Source organism: Sapajus apella, unplaced genomic scaffold (genome assembly GCF_009761245.1).
Source record: "Sapajus apella isolate SASKATOON/1434 unplaced genomic scaffold, GSC_monkey_1.0 scaffold32, whole genome shotgun sequence".
NCBI lineage: Eukaryota > Metazoa > Chordata > Mammalia > Primates > Cebidae > Sapajus > Sapajus apella.
The window spans coordinates 1972382-1985770 of NW_022436972.1; the positions used below are offsets into that span (position 1 = coordinate 1972382).

The following is a 13389-nucleotide window of genomic DNA, read 5'->3' on the forward strand; positions in this document are numbered from 1 at the left end:
GTTTTTTGAGACAGAATCTTACTCTGTCCTTCAGGCTGGAGTGCCGTGGTGCCATCTTGCCTCACTGCAACCTCCTCCTCCCAGGTTCAAGATATCATGCCTCAGCCTCCCAAGTAGCTGGACTGCAGGCTCACACCACCACTAATTTTTTGTATTTTCGATAGAGATGGGGTTTCACCATGTTGGCCAGGCTGGTCTCGAACTGAGCTCAGGTGGTTTGCCCACCCTAGCCTTCCAAAATGCTGGGATTACAGGTGTGAGCCATCACTCCTGGCCGAATATTTTACTATTTTTAGTTAAATTTAGTTTTTTCCTTTTTCAATTTTATTAATACTTCAGTTCAATTATTTTTAATATCCAAGATTTATTCAGGGTAGGACTATATTCAAGAGTCACATAAGGTTGGGTGTGGTGGCTCACGCCTGTAATCCCAACACTTTGGGAGGCTGAGGCAGGCGGATCATCTGAGGTGAGGAGTTGTAAGACCAGCCTTGCCAACATGATGAAACCCCGTCTCCACAAAAAATTAAAAAAAAAAAAAAAAAAAAAAAATTAGGCGTGGTGGTGGGTGCCTGTAATCCTAGCCTCTCGGGAGGCTGAGTCAGGAGAATGGCTTGAACCCAGGAGGCGGAGGTTACAGTAAGCAAAGACTGCACCAGTGCACTCCAGCCTGGGCAACAGAGTGAGACTCTGTCTCAAAAAAAAAAAAAAAAAAAAAAAAGAGTCATATAAAATTTATTACACAAAGTCACATTTATTTGGAATCTGAAGCAGTTTCATATGTTGCCTTTTTAACATTTTTATTAGAAAACAAAAATTATGTGTAAACAAACTTGCCAAGAGTTACTCTAAAACTAACTTCAATAGATGTTGTCAGAGTCATTACAAATACATTTCTTTGACTCTGCCTTTACTGTCAATACTGAATAATGCAAATGAAAATTTATAACTCAAGTAGCTTCTAAAAAGGATTTTGAAGTACCCACAAAAAATTTATATGCCATTTTAATTTGGATTACAATCTTATTTCCAATTTTGAAAAATTGGTAATTGTTCTATAATGTAGTTTTATTAACCAGATTTCAATTTAGCCAGAGGTATAATGTCTTTCCTCCCAAACTTGCATTTCAAAATACTCCGAGGCAAAGCCTTTAATCCCACATGCACATACTATACACAGAAAAGATGTAACAAAGGTAACAACTTGGTTTTATTTCTGTTTCCAACCTTATATTATGAATAGGCTCCACAGTATTTTGTTCTGTTTAATATTGATACATTAGTAGTATCTGTGTTGCCTTGGGCATAGGAATAAATAAATTATTCCAAAAGCAAATATTGTAAAATGTGTTATTTGCTCCAGCTGATATTTTGATAATATTTTCTAAAGAAAAGACGGTGGTTTCATCTAACCATATGCTTAACATTTTATTGGAAAGTTTTGGCTGTCTCCATTATGAATAACAGTATAATTGTTTTAACCGAAATTGCTCGTCTTTGATATCAGTAGTAGAGAGATTTTTTGATATGGGTTGTTATAGTTATTTTTCAGTTTATAAAAGAGGTCTGAAAAATAATTGGACCTCAACTAAATAAGAGCAGATACAAGTGAAACTGGAATTAACTTGTAAGTTGTGGTGGTGAAATACTTACTAATGCAGAGGTGTAGCCACTCGACCTCTCCACAACTGCCCCCATTATCCTGGTGGCAGTTCTGAGGTACCTTGAAAAATCATTAGGTTGGTTATAGTTATGTTTAATTTATAATTAAAATAGTAATGGATTTGCATTAATGCGTGAAATATTGAATTGGTGTTTTCTGAATCTAATATTTCAAATACAGTTATTTTATACTTTAAGTAATTCTTTTCCTTTAAGGACATAAGGAATGCTATGCCCCAGATTTAGAGCTTTATAATCTCTAAAATGCTTCACTTTACCAGGCACATATTGAAATACTGAAAAATACCCGTTTCGTCTCCGTTACTGTCTGTGTGGATTCCTAAACCAGGGATCTGGAATAGTTTATACATAGCAAAGAGTATGTTAATACATGCTTTTGTATTGGAATTTTTCTCCTTTTCTTGTGAGAGAAAAATATCAATTCCATACCATTTTTTTCCTTTTGTGTGATTAGAACATATTTTTAATATTGTTTTGTGTTTTTGACATACACAAGTTTAAAAAATTGTGTCGGGAGCATATTCATCTTTTCTTTTTCCATTTGTTTCCTTCTTAGGTCCTCTCGATCCTAGGGTCAGAAAAATGTTTTAAAATACTTTATGTTAATAATTATGGCTGTATTTCGTAAATGGTTGTCTTATGCCAGGCACTGTGCAAAGCTCTTTACATGTATTGTCTTTTGGTATTGCTAATAGCTTATGGGATAGATGTTGCTGCTAGATGAAGAAACATCTTCAGAGAAGCTAAGTAGCTTTAAGGTTAAACAGAGAGTAGAGGAAAAGAAATTTGAGCTCATGTTTGTCAGACTCAAAATCTCTCTACTTCTATGTGCTGTAGCTCTACTAGCTACAGTTGGCTTAATTATCCAACTGGTTAACTGAACTTCTGCAGAATAGCTTTCTTTGAGGATGAGAGTGCATCCATAGTTGTCTATACATGGACTGTAACTTACGCATGACCCTGCGGCATTTGTAAGCTCTGTCATTTTTCCTTGTGCTTCATCTTTTTCCTCAGTGCCTTTTAACTACTTTTCTTTCTGGAACTTTAAGCATTTCTTAACATTCATTTCTTAATCTTGACCTAATATCTTGGTCTTTTTCTACTTCTGAAAACAAACGAAAACCAATAAACCAACTAACAAGAAACTTAACCAAACCTTCCTCTGAGTTTCTGAGCTCTTCTGGAATGCAGTCATTCATATTGCATTAATTCTCTTCAGTGCTGGATTTCTTTCAAGAGGCCCATGATTCCCCACCCTTTATTGCTTAGTGATCTTGTAACTTATTTTCTACCAAAGATTTTATGACACGAAGGAGCCTGTCTGCCAAGCATGGCGTATATTAAACAGTGATTTCATTTGAAAAATATATGTATGGAGCTGCTAATTAGAGAAATAGAGAAGCTTAATATTTTTCTTAATCTTTTATAGCTTTGTAGAGGGTAAATTTATTCTTCATATGGCTGTTTGAAATATTGATAAGACCCATCTGATCCCCATTAGTATGTTTGTAAAGTCCCCAGTTGGGAACCTTTGGAATAGTTTGTACTCTTTTCTCTGAATTTCCTTACCACCTATTTACTCCTTCAATGTCTGCAAATTGGTGTTACCAAAATTTTACTGAAACTGCTCTCACAGTTTTCCAGGGATGTCTATAATTGCCAAATACAGCAGTTTTATTGAGCACTTAATATTGCTGGTTACTTTTTTTATTGTTAATCAATCTCTCTCTCTCTCTCTCTCTCTCTCTCTCTCTCTCTCTCCCCCTCCCTCCCCCTTCCCCCTCCCCCCCACCCTCTCTCCCTCCTTCCTTCCCTCCCTCCCTCCCTCCCTCCCTCTTTGAGACAGATCTTTCTCTGTCACCCAGTCTGGAGTGCAATGATGCAGTCATGGCTCACTGCAGCCTCAAACTCCTGTGCTCAAGTGATCCACCTGTCTCAGTCTCCTGAGTAGCTGGGACTGCAGGCACCTATCACCACACCCAGCAAGTTTTCTTTCTTTTCTTTTCTTTTTTTTTTAACTTTTTGTAAAGACGGTATCTTTCCGTGTTGCTCAATCTGGTCTCGAATTCCTGGGCTCAAGCTATTCTTCTGTCTTGGCCCCCCAAAGTGTTGGGATTATAGGTGTGAACCACTGTACTGGCCATGAAGTTTCTTTCTCTTCACTTTTTAGTTAAATATTTTTTTTTTTTTTTTGTAGAGACAGGAGTCTCACTACCTTGCTTAGGCTGATTTCTAACTCCTGCCCTCAGGTGATCCTTCCATCTCAACCTCCCAAAATGCTGGGATTATAGGCACAAACTACTACAACTGCCTTTCTTTGTGCTTTTAACACTTTGTTTCATCCCTGGCTCCATGTGAGCTCCTGTTCTTCGTTCACTTGTTCTTTGCTGTCTCTTGTATGCCATTGATTCTGAAATGTTACTTCTTTTAGAATTGTCTTCTGAGTTCAAGGTCCAGATTTTTTTGTGCCTCTGATATTTTAGGATGTGGGTAAAAATGCCACTTTCACTACAAATCTGGAAAGTCTAAAAACACGGTTTCGTTTTTGGTTTTCCAGATTTATTGCTTCTCTTGTATTCTCCTATACTCCTTCAGTTTATGGCATTATCTTCCCAGTCTCTTAGACTAAATATTCCTTCCCTGTCATCTTTTTCATTGTATTACTTTTTTTTTCTCTCCAGGATTACTTTTTAATCTAACACTTATTATAAGAAGGAAAGTCCTGTGCTTTGACAAATTATTAATTGAAATAGAATATATTGGACAGTATACATTTGTTAGAATAAATCTTTATAAAAATCAGATATTATCTCCATTTAACAACGGAGGGCTTTAGAAAAGCTTATTGCTAGTTTGTGGTAGAGCTGCAATTCTAGCCAAGATCTGTTCTAAATCTTGAGATTTTCCTGCTGTATTATCTGCCTCTAATTCTTACATTTTAAACGTCTGCAGTATCTTACCCTTCTTTCTGTTTTTATAAATACTGACATTGTTCATTCCTTACACATAAACAGCTTCTGAATAATTTTTTTCAATTTTTTTTTAAAGATTTAATCTATTCTACCTATCTGGGTCTTTTTGTATATGTCCACATATACTATATTGTAGTCATATGAGATCTTTTATATTACATAAAATATAAAATACATTGTCATTTCTCTGAACCATTGTTCACTGAGCCTGAAAAACAAATCTTCCTTCTTTTTCCTTTAAGAGATGGCTCACGCCAGGCGTGGTGGCTCATGCCTGTAATCCCAGCACTTTGGGAGGCCAAGGCGGGTGGATCCACGAGGTCAGGAGATTGAGACCATCTTGGCCAACATGATGAAATGCCGTCTCTACTAAAAATAGAAAAAATTAGCTGGGCGTGATGTACGCATCTGTAATCCTAGCTACTGGGGAAGCTTAGGCAGGAGAATCGCTTGAACCTGGGAGGTGGAGGTTGCAGTGAGTCAAGATTGCGCCACTGCGCTCCTTCCTGGTAGCAGAGCAAGACTCCATCTCGGGAAAAAAAACAAAAGAGAGATGGCTCAAATGCTACTTTCTCTGGGATTAATTGTCTACATAGCAGGCAGGATGGAATATATATAATTATGTGTATATATATATATAATTATATATATACACATAATTTGTGTATACTTACTTTACTATTCCCAGTATACTTGGTGTTTAACACTTACTTCATTGTTTTGTATTCAATTTGCCTGTTTGTCTTTTTCTACTGGATTGTAAATATTTAAGGTTAAACGTGTTTATTTCTGTATCCTGAAGGTATTAGGTTGGTGAAAAAGTAATTGCAGTTTTACCATTACTTTTAATGCAAAAACTACAATTACTTTTGCACCAACTCAATATTTTACTTGTTTCTAAATGCCACTCTTCCCTTTCCCTTTCCGTCTTCGTTTTTCTTTTCTTTCTTTTCCCCCAGATGGGGTTTCACTCTCTTGTCCAGGCTGGAATGCAGTGGCACAGCCTTGGCTCATTGGAACCTCTGCCTCCCAGGCTTAAGCGATTCTCCCTCTTCAGCCTCCCAAATAGCTGGGACCACAGGGGTGTGCCACCATGCCTGGCTAATTTTTTTGTTGTTGTTTTGTTTTGTTTTGTAGAGGCAGGGTTTCACCATGTTGCCCACGCTGGTCTTGAACTCCTGAGCTCAAGCAATTTGCTTGCCTTGGCCTCCCAAAGTACTAGGATTACAGGTGTAAGCTGTCATGCCTGACCTTAATTTTCTTTTATTGGGTAATATGTGTAATTTTGAGGTAATTTATTTTAAGACTTTTCTATTTTTTATTGATTGATTGATTGATTGAGACAGGGCCTCACTTTGTCACCCAGGTGGGAGTGCAGTGGCGTCGTCATGGCCCACTACAGCCTCTACCTCCCTGCCTCAAGCAGTTCTCTTACTCCCAAGTAACTGGGACTCCCAAGTATTTGCCACTGGTGCCCAGCTAGATTTTCTTTGTATTTTTTGTAGAGACGGGGTTTTGCCATATTGTCCAGGCTGGTCTTGAACCCGTGGACTCAAGTAATCCACTCGCCTCAGCCTCCCAAAGTGCTGGGATTACGGATGTGAGCCACCATGCTGGATCTGGCTTTTCTGTATTTTAAAAAATTAATCACAGACTTTTTGGGGCTTACGGCCACCATGTGTTACCACTGCTTAGTTTTAGTGTCACACGACTGATTTAGTACATAGGATAATGATTTCTTTTGGAATGTTGGAGATCATGTTTAAAAAAAAATTAAAGTTTAACATTGTCAGAGTATTCTTGCTAGTTTTCAATCTTTTAAGCCTGGTAATAGACTTAATTACCTCCGTGTTGTTTAGTGAGAAAGCTTCTCTCTCTTTCTTTCTTTTTTTTTTTTTCTCGGACAGAGTCTTGCTCTGTTGCCAGGCTGGAGTGCAGTGGCGCAGCCTTGGCTCACTGCAACCCCTGCCTCCCGGGTTCAAGTGATTCTCCTGCCTCAGCCTCCCGAGTAGTTGGGACTGCAGGTGCGTGTCACCATGCCCAGCTAATTTTTGTATTTTTAGTAGAGATGGGATTTCACCATGTTGGCCAGAATGGTCTCGATCTCTTGACCTCATGATCTGCCCACCTTGGCCTCCCAAAGTGCTGGTGTTACAGGCATGAGCCACATTACCCAGCCAGCCTCTCTGTTTTATAGTTTTTTTGTGATCTCGGCCCAAACACCGAGTAGCTGGTGGATGCAAGATCACCTGAGACACCATATCAAAAACACTTTGTTTCACCTAAGTGCAAATTCACTTTGATCTCTACTCCTGCCTCGGACAAATAGGTGTTCGTTATATGCTGAAAGCCATCTTTATTTTTTCCAGCAACTTATTCCTTCGTAGTCTTCCTAGTCTTTGCCTAGGTTGTTTACCTGTCACTGGATGACTTCCTGTCACTTTGGCTGACCAATCTATATGTGAATGCAGGATTTTTCATTTGCTTTATGACTGTGCAGTTTAAATGCCATTGCCTGGGGTTGAAATATTCTGTCACCTGTCCTACCTATAGAATTGATGTGAGGATTCAAATTTCCAAGCACATAATAGATATTAAATAAATGTCCTTTTTCCTGTTTTACCTTATCACCTTATCTCCTAAAGTTGATGTTTTTTTATAGAGAACAGCCTGCAGTTAGTTCTATTCATATGTCCTTAAATCATGGTATGTGTAGAATGGGGCAGTGATGCTTGGTCTCTTTTAAGGGCTCACATTTAAATGCTAACTCACTTGAATATTTTGAAAAATAAATGCTTTTTTTTTTTTTTTAAAAGACAATTTAATGTGTTTTTTCCCATGATTTTACATTTTACCTTGAATGAAAGGGTCTGGGAAATGTATGATTTTGTAAATTTCTCATAGTATTGCAGGTTAAGATTTACTTAAAAGTAGTGACACATTAAATAAAATCATGCTAATTTTGTCTCAGACTTATGAAAATTGTATGGTTGTGAATCATAAATTATAATATTACTGTTGTTTTAGCTTACTCCATGAAGTGATACAGTTGAATAAGAACAGCTGGACTGTGGATGTGTTAGGGGATCCGTTTGATTGCATTATCTCCTTATCAGCATCTCTTTTGATGCTATTTTTTCCCCTTGTCTGATTAGATGGCATTTCTTGTAAGAGGTATTTGATTATAAGAATGCTCACTTAGGCCGGGCGTGGTGGCTCAAGCCTGTAATCCCAGCACTTTGGGAGGCTGAGGCGGGTGGATCACGAGGTCAAGAGATCGAGACCATCCTGGTCAACATGGTGAAACCCCGTCTCTACTAAAAATACAAAACATTAGCTGGGCATGGTGGCGCATGCCTGTAATCCCAGCTACTGAGGAGGTTGAGGCAGGAGAATTGCCTGAACCCAGGAGGCGGAGGTTGTGGTGAGCTGAGATCGCGCCATTGCACTCCAGCCTGGGTAACAAGAGTGAAACTCTGTCTCAAAAAAAAAAAAAAAAGAATGCTCACTTAAACTCTTTTGGCCTATATATTCTCATGTGAATTCTAGTTGCTTGTTACTGCTTCTTTTAAGATCTAAGGGGCTTTTGGAAACTCAATAGATTTACTTCTGTCTTTACTCACTGGGTTTTGGGAGTACTTCAGGTGATTTGTAATCTCTGGCCCCAGGAAATGGGATGATGTAGACTTTTTGGTGAATGGATTGGACTTTGTAAAGGTGAGGCTTTAAGCTATCTACTTAGGGTGCCTAGGGACTTTGAAGAGTTATAGAACTGTGATGCAGCTGCCTTGGCCTTTCTATAAAAGTACCACTTTATGTTCCATCATTACCCTAGACCTCCTCTTCTCTCTCGCTGCTACTCTAAAGATTTAATGTTCTCAGACCTACTCAGTCCTTACTTTATCAGTTTAGGGTAATGACCTTGTGTTTTTCAGAGAAGGGAGAAAAAAGGTTGTTAAGAATTCATTGTGGTTCTGTCTATTGTGAACAAAGTTTAAAGATTTCAGAAAGAATGAAGTGTGTGCTAGGTGTAATAACTCATTCTTGTAATCCCAGCACTTTGGGAGGCTGATGCGGGGAGGATCCACTTGAGCCTGGGAGTTTGAGACCAGCCTGGGCAACTTACTGAGACCCCTGTCTCTACAAAAGAAAAAATAATTAGCTGAGTATGGTGACATGTGCCTGTAGTCTCAGTTATTCAGGAGGCAGAGGCAAGAGAATCTCAAGAGTTTGAGGCTGCAGAGAGCTATGATTGCAGCATTGCATTAGAGCCTGGGTGACAGAGTAAGACCCTGTCTCCTGAAAAATGAAAGCAGGCCAAGTGTGGTGGCTCACACCTGTAATCCCAGCACTTTGGGAGGCCGAGGCGAGCGGATCATCTGAGGCTGAGAGTTCGAGACCAGCCTGACCAACATGGAGAAACCCTGTCTCTACTAAAAATGCAAAAATTAGCTGGGTGTGGTGACGCATGCCTGTAATCCCAGCTACTCGGGAAGCTGCGGCAGGAGAATAGCTTAAACCCAGCAGACAGAGGTTGCAGTTAGCCAAGATCGCGCCATTGCACTTCAGCCTGAACAGCAAGAGTGAAACTCCATCTCACCCAAAAAAAAAAAAAAAAGAAAGAAAACAAATTAAAAAACTGGTTTCTTTTAAAAAAAAAAATGACCTCATATATCAGCTTTCTACCTATGTAACATTTTCATTCATATTCTTTCTCCTGTCTCAGACAGATAGGTGTTTCTGATATGCTGAAAGCCATCTTTATTTTTTCCAGCAACTTATTTCTTCATGTATCTCTTTTCAATATTAGTCTATCCCTCTATATTGGTTACATCTCTTAACTTACAAATGTTCCATGTGTAAATCTCTTCTGATATTTGGTGAACCCCAGAACAAAGAATGTTACATGAGGAAAAGGTTCTTTGGTCAGTACATTTGGAAAACTCTGCAGTACAATTTGGGAAGAGGTTTCTACTTATGGTGGCTACTTTTTCACCTTTTGTTCATCCCTTAATTCCAAGTATTTTCACTTTCCTTTTCACCACTCTATTGAAAATGCTTTTGATAAGATCGCCTAACTGACTTTTTTTTTTTTTTTTGAGATGCAGTTTTACTCTCTCTCATTCAGGCTGGAGTGCTGTGGTGCAGTCTTGGCTCACTGCAGCGTCCACCTCCCAAGTTCAATCTCCCGAGTAGCTGGGACTACAGGTGCGCACCACCACACCTGGCTAATTTTGTATTTTTAGTAGAGGTGGAGTTTCTCCATGTTGGCCAGACTGGTCTTGAACTCCTGACCTAAGATGATCCGCCTGCCTTGGCCTCCCAAAGTGCTGGGATTACAGGGGTGAGCCACTGTGCCCAGCCTTTAACTGAAAAAATTAATGGCGTTCATCTTACTTGCCCTCTGCTGCAGTTGACAGTTGATCATTCTTCTTTTTTTGAAACTTTTATTCTCTTAGCTCTTTAGATTGTTATTGGTAGTTTTTTTTTCTTTTTCTTTTTCTTTTGTAAGACTTCTTGGCCTTTGTCCTGCCCTCAAGAACTCTCCCAAGCTGTGTCATTGACTCTTTCTTCTTTTATTCTTCATAGTGCTCTTTGATAATCTCACATGTCTTCAATACTTCAGCTCCTCCCTAGTCACGTTTGACTCCTGGATACCTTTTTCCCCTTCCTAGTCCTCTGCATTCATTCTATTATATTTCTGGTTTCTTCTGAACATCTTCATCTCCATGACATAAGACTTAAAATTCAACCTGTCTAAAATGAATACCAACACCAAGTTAGGCATCCTCCCTGTCTCACAGAGGCAGGGCAGGTTCCTATAAAAAATAAAAATGTGAGCCCATATGTTTTCCTTTAAACTTGTTTTTCATTCACCCATACCTGCACACACTCACTCATCACAACTATATGCCACTGTATATCTTGGTTATTGATAACATTCGGTGTCTAATTTGTGGTGTCTTCTTGACCCCTCACTTCCTTACCTGCCATAGCCTTCAGCTACTAAGATCTGTTGCTGGTTTGAAATTGTTTTTACTCTGTTAACTGAATTACAGTGTAGGTCCACCTTTAATTCTTGCTTGGATTATTATATTGTGGTCTCTTAGCTGTTTTCCTGCTTCTAGTCTTCTTTTTCAAACAACTACCTGATTGTCTAATCTTGCCTCTCATCTTTGTCATTGGGGGGTGGGGGAGGATGTCAAAATCCGTTATGAAGGCGTCCAAGCTGCCTCTTGGCGCTTGTTCCTGTTTATTCCTGCATACCTACAGAACTGTTTGCAGTGCCATGCAAGTACCATCTTGCTTCTCCTTTGAATATTCTCTTTGAATATTCACCTTGCTTGGTGTACCCTTCCTTCTGTCTTGACTTACCAAACTTGTCTTTTAAGAATCAATTCAGGCCGGGCGCGGTGGCTCAAGCCTCTAATCCCAGCACTTTGGGAGGCCGAGGCGGGCGGATCACGAGGTTAAGAGATTGAGACCATCCTGGCCAACATGGTGAAACCCCGTCTCTACTAAAAATACAAAAACTAGCTGGGCGCGGTGGCGTGCGCCTGTGGTCCCAGCTACTCAGGAGGCTGAGGCAGGAGAATTGCTTGAACCCGGGAGGCGGGGGTTGCAGTGAGCCGAGATTGTGCCACTGCACTCCAGCCTAGCGCCTGGCAACAGAGTGAGACTCTGTCTCAAAAAAAAAAAAAAAAAGAATCAATTCAAACATATGGTCTTATGTCCTAATTAGACAGCATTAGGTATTTGCTCACTTTTTCCTAGCATTTATCAGATTCTAATTATTCATTTATAGAACTCACCATATAAGCTAATATCATATACTGATATGGCACGTTGTAGATACTTAATATATGTCTTTCGATACATGAATGTTCTGAGTTCTAGAGAGTGTGGAATTGGGTTCAGGATACATTGTATTCCTGTGAAATGTCAGCCTGTGAACTTGTAGAACACAGTGTCCATGTTTATTTCTTTCTTCCTCACAGTGCCTTGCACAGTGTCTTTTATATATTAGATATTGAAATCATTGAATGAATGGACCTGGATTATTTATTAACTGGATGAGTATTTGGCCTAATGTATATCCTGAAATGTAATGCTTTACATATTTTTGTGAATTTTCCCTTGGTACAATTTCATGAAATAAAATATCATTGTGGAAAACATTTGAAAATCTTAATATCTGTTAAATGTTATGATTAAATATGGCAGGATTCTTTGTTAGGAAGAATATATCTAAGTATTATAAATTACTTGCTGTGGAATATGACAAATAGGTTTACTGTTACATGGCTATGGATAGAAGATATGCATACATATAGAAATAATTGTAGCTGTGTAAAGTAATTTTTGCCTCTTTGAAATGTTGTGATAGACTCACTTTTCTGTACTATTTATTCACTGACCTATTTTTGCTCCTCTTAGGAACAGTGATAGAATAAACTACGTGGTATGCCCTGTGATTATTAATGATTACTGTTATTGGAGCACTTTGACATGTAAATAACTTCAGATTCTTTTAAGTTCAAGTTCAGTATCCCTTATCCAAAATACTTGGGACTATAAGTGTTTTTTTGTTTGTTTGTTTTTGTTTTATTTTGGTATGTTTGGATATATTTATTGGTTGAGCATCTTAAACCTGAAGACCTAGCCTGAAATACTGCAGTGAACATTTGCTTTGAGCTTCATGTTTGAGCTCAAAAAGTTTCAGGTTTTGGAGCATTTCAGATTTTAGATTTTCTGATTAGAGATACCTAGTTTGTAGCAGATGCAGACATCTGGTTAATTTTTAAATGTCTTCTATTCCTCAGGTACAGATTTTCCTTTTTATGTGCATTGATTCTTTTGGTCTGAATTTAAATGTTGTATAATCCATGTGAATTCTTACAATAATCCCATTTCATTCAGTGATGATATGCAAATGAAAAAGGGAATAGTGTAAATGATTTTATGATTTAGAAATCTTGAACTTTCTTAAAAGTTTTTTGTAAAAATTATACAGTGGTCCTTCTTTATTCTGTGGAATTGTTCTAGCAACAACCTCCCCACCTCCTGCAGATACCAAAATACTGGGATGCTGAAGGCATAATATTTGCATATAATCTATGTGTGTCCTCCAGTATAACTATTACAGTGTAAATAATATGTAGATAGTTGCTATACGTTTTTTGCTTTTGTTTGCATTTTTTTTAATTTTTTTTTTTAACCCCAAATATTTTCTATCTGTGGTTGGTGGAATCCGCTGCTGAAAAAAATCAGATACTATAGAAGAGAATACAAAGAAGACCGGGCTCCGTGCCTCACGCCTGTAATCTTAGCACTTTGGTAGGCTGAGGTGGGTGGATCACAAGGTCAGGAGTTTGAGACCTGCCTGGCCAACATAGTGAAACCCTGTCTCTACTAAAAATATAATCATTAGTCAGGTGTGGTGGCGTGCGCCTGTTGTCCCAGCTACTCGGGAGGCTGAGGCGGGAGACTTGCTTGAACCTGGGAGGTGGAGGTTGCAGTGAGCTGAGACCAAGCCATTGCACTCCAGCCTGGGTGACAGAGTGAGACTCAGACTGAAATAAAAAGAGTACAAAGAAGCAAAAATACCCCTAGGTCACCGCCCACAGAGAACATGTCTGATACATTTTAGTGACCATCTTTAGCAAGTTTTTACACACTTGCATGCACAAACATTCCCCCATTCCCTCTCAGGCATAAGGAAACTATTTTACAT

The 13389-nt window shown here is 38.8% G+C and overlaps 1 protein-coding gene across 3 annotated transcripts in view; it reads left to right on the forward strand.

Annotated features, from left to right (window-relative positions):
- Positions 1–13389, forward strand: part of PAN3 (poly(A) specific ribonuclease subunit PAN3) — a 160478-nt gene that overhangs the window by 59070 nt on the left and 88019 nt on the right. The window lies entirely within an intron of this gene.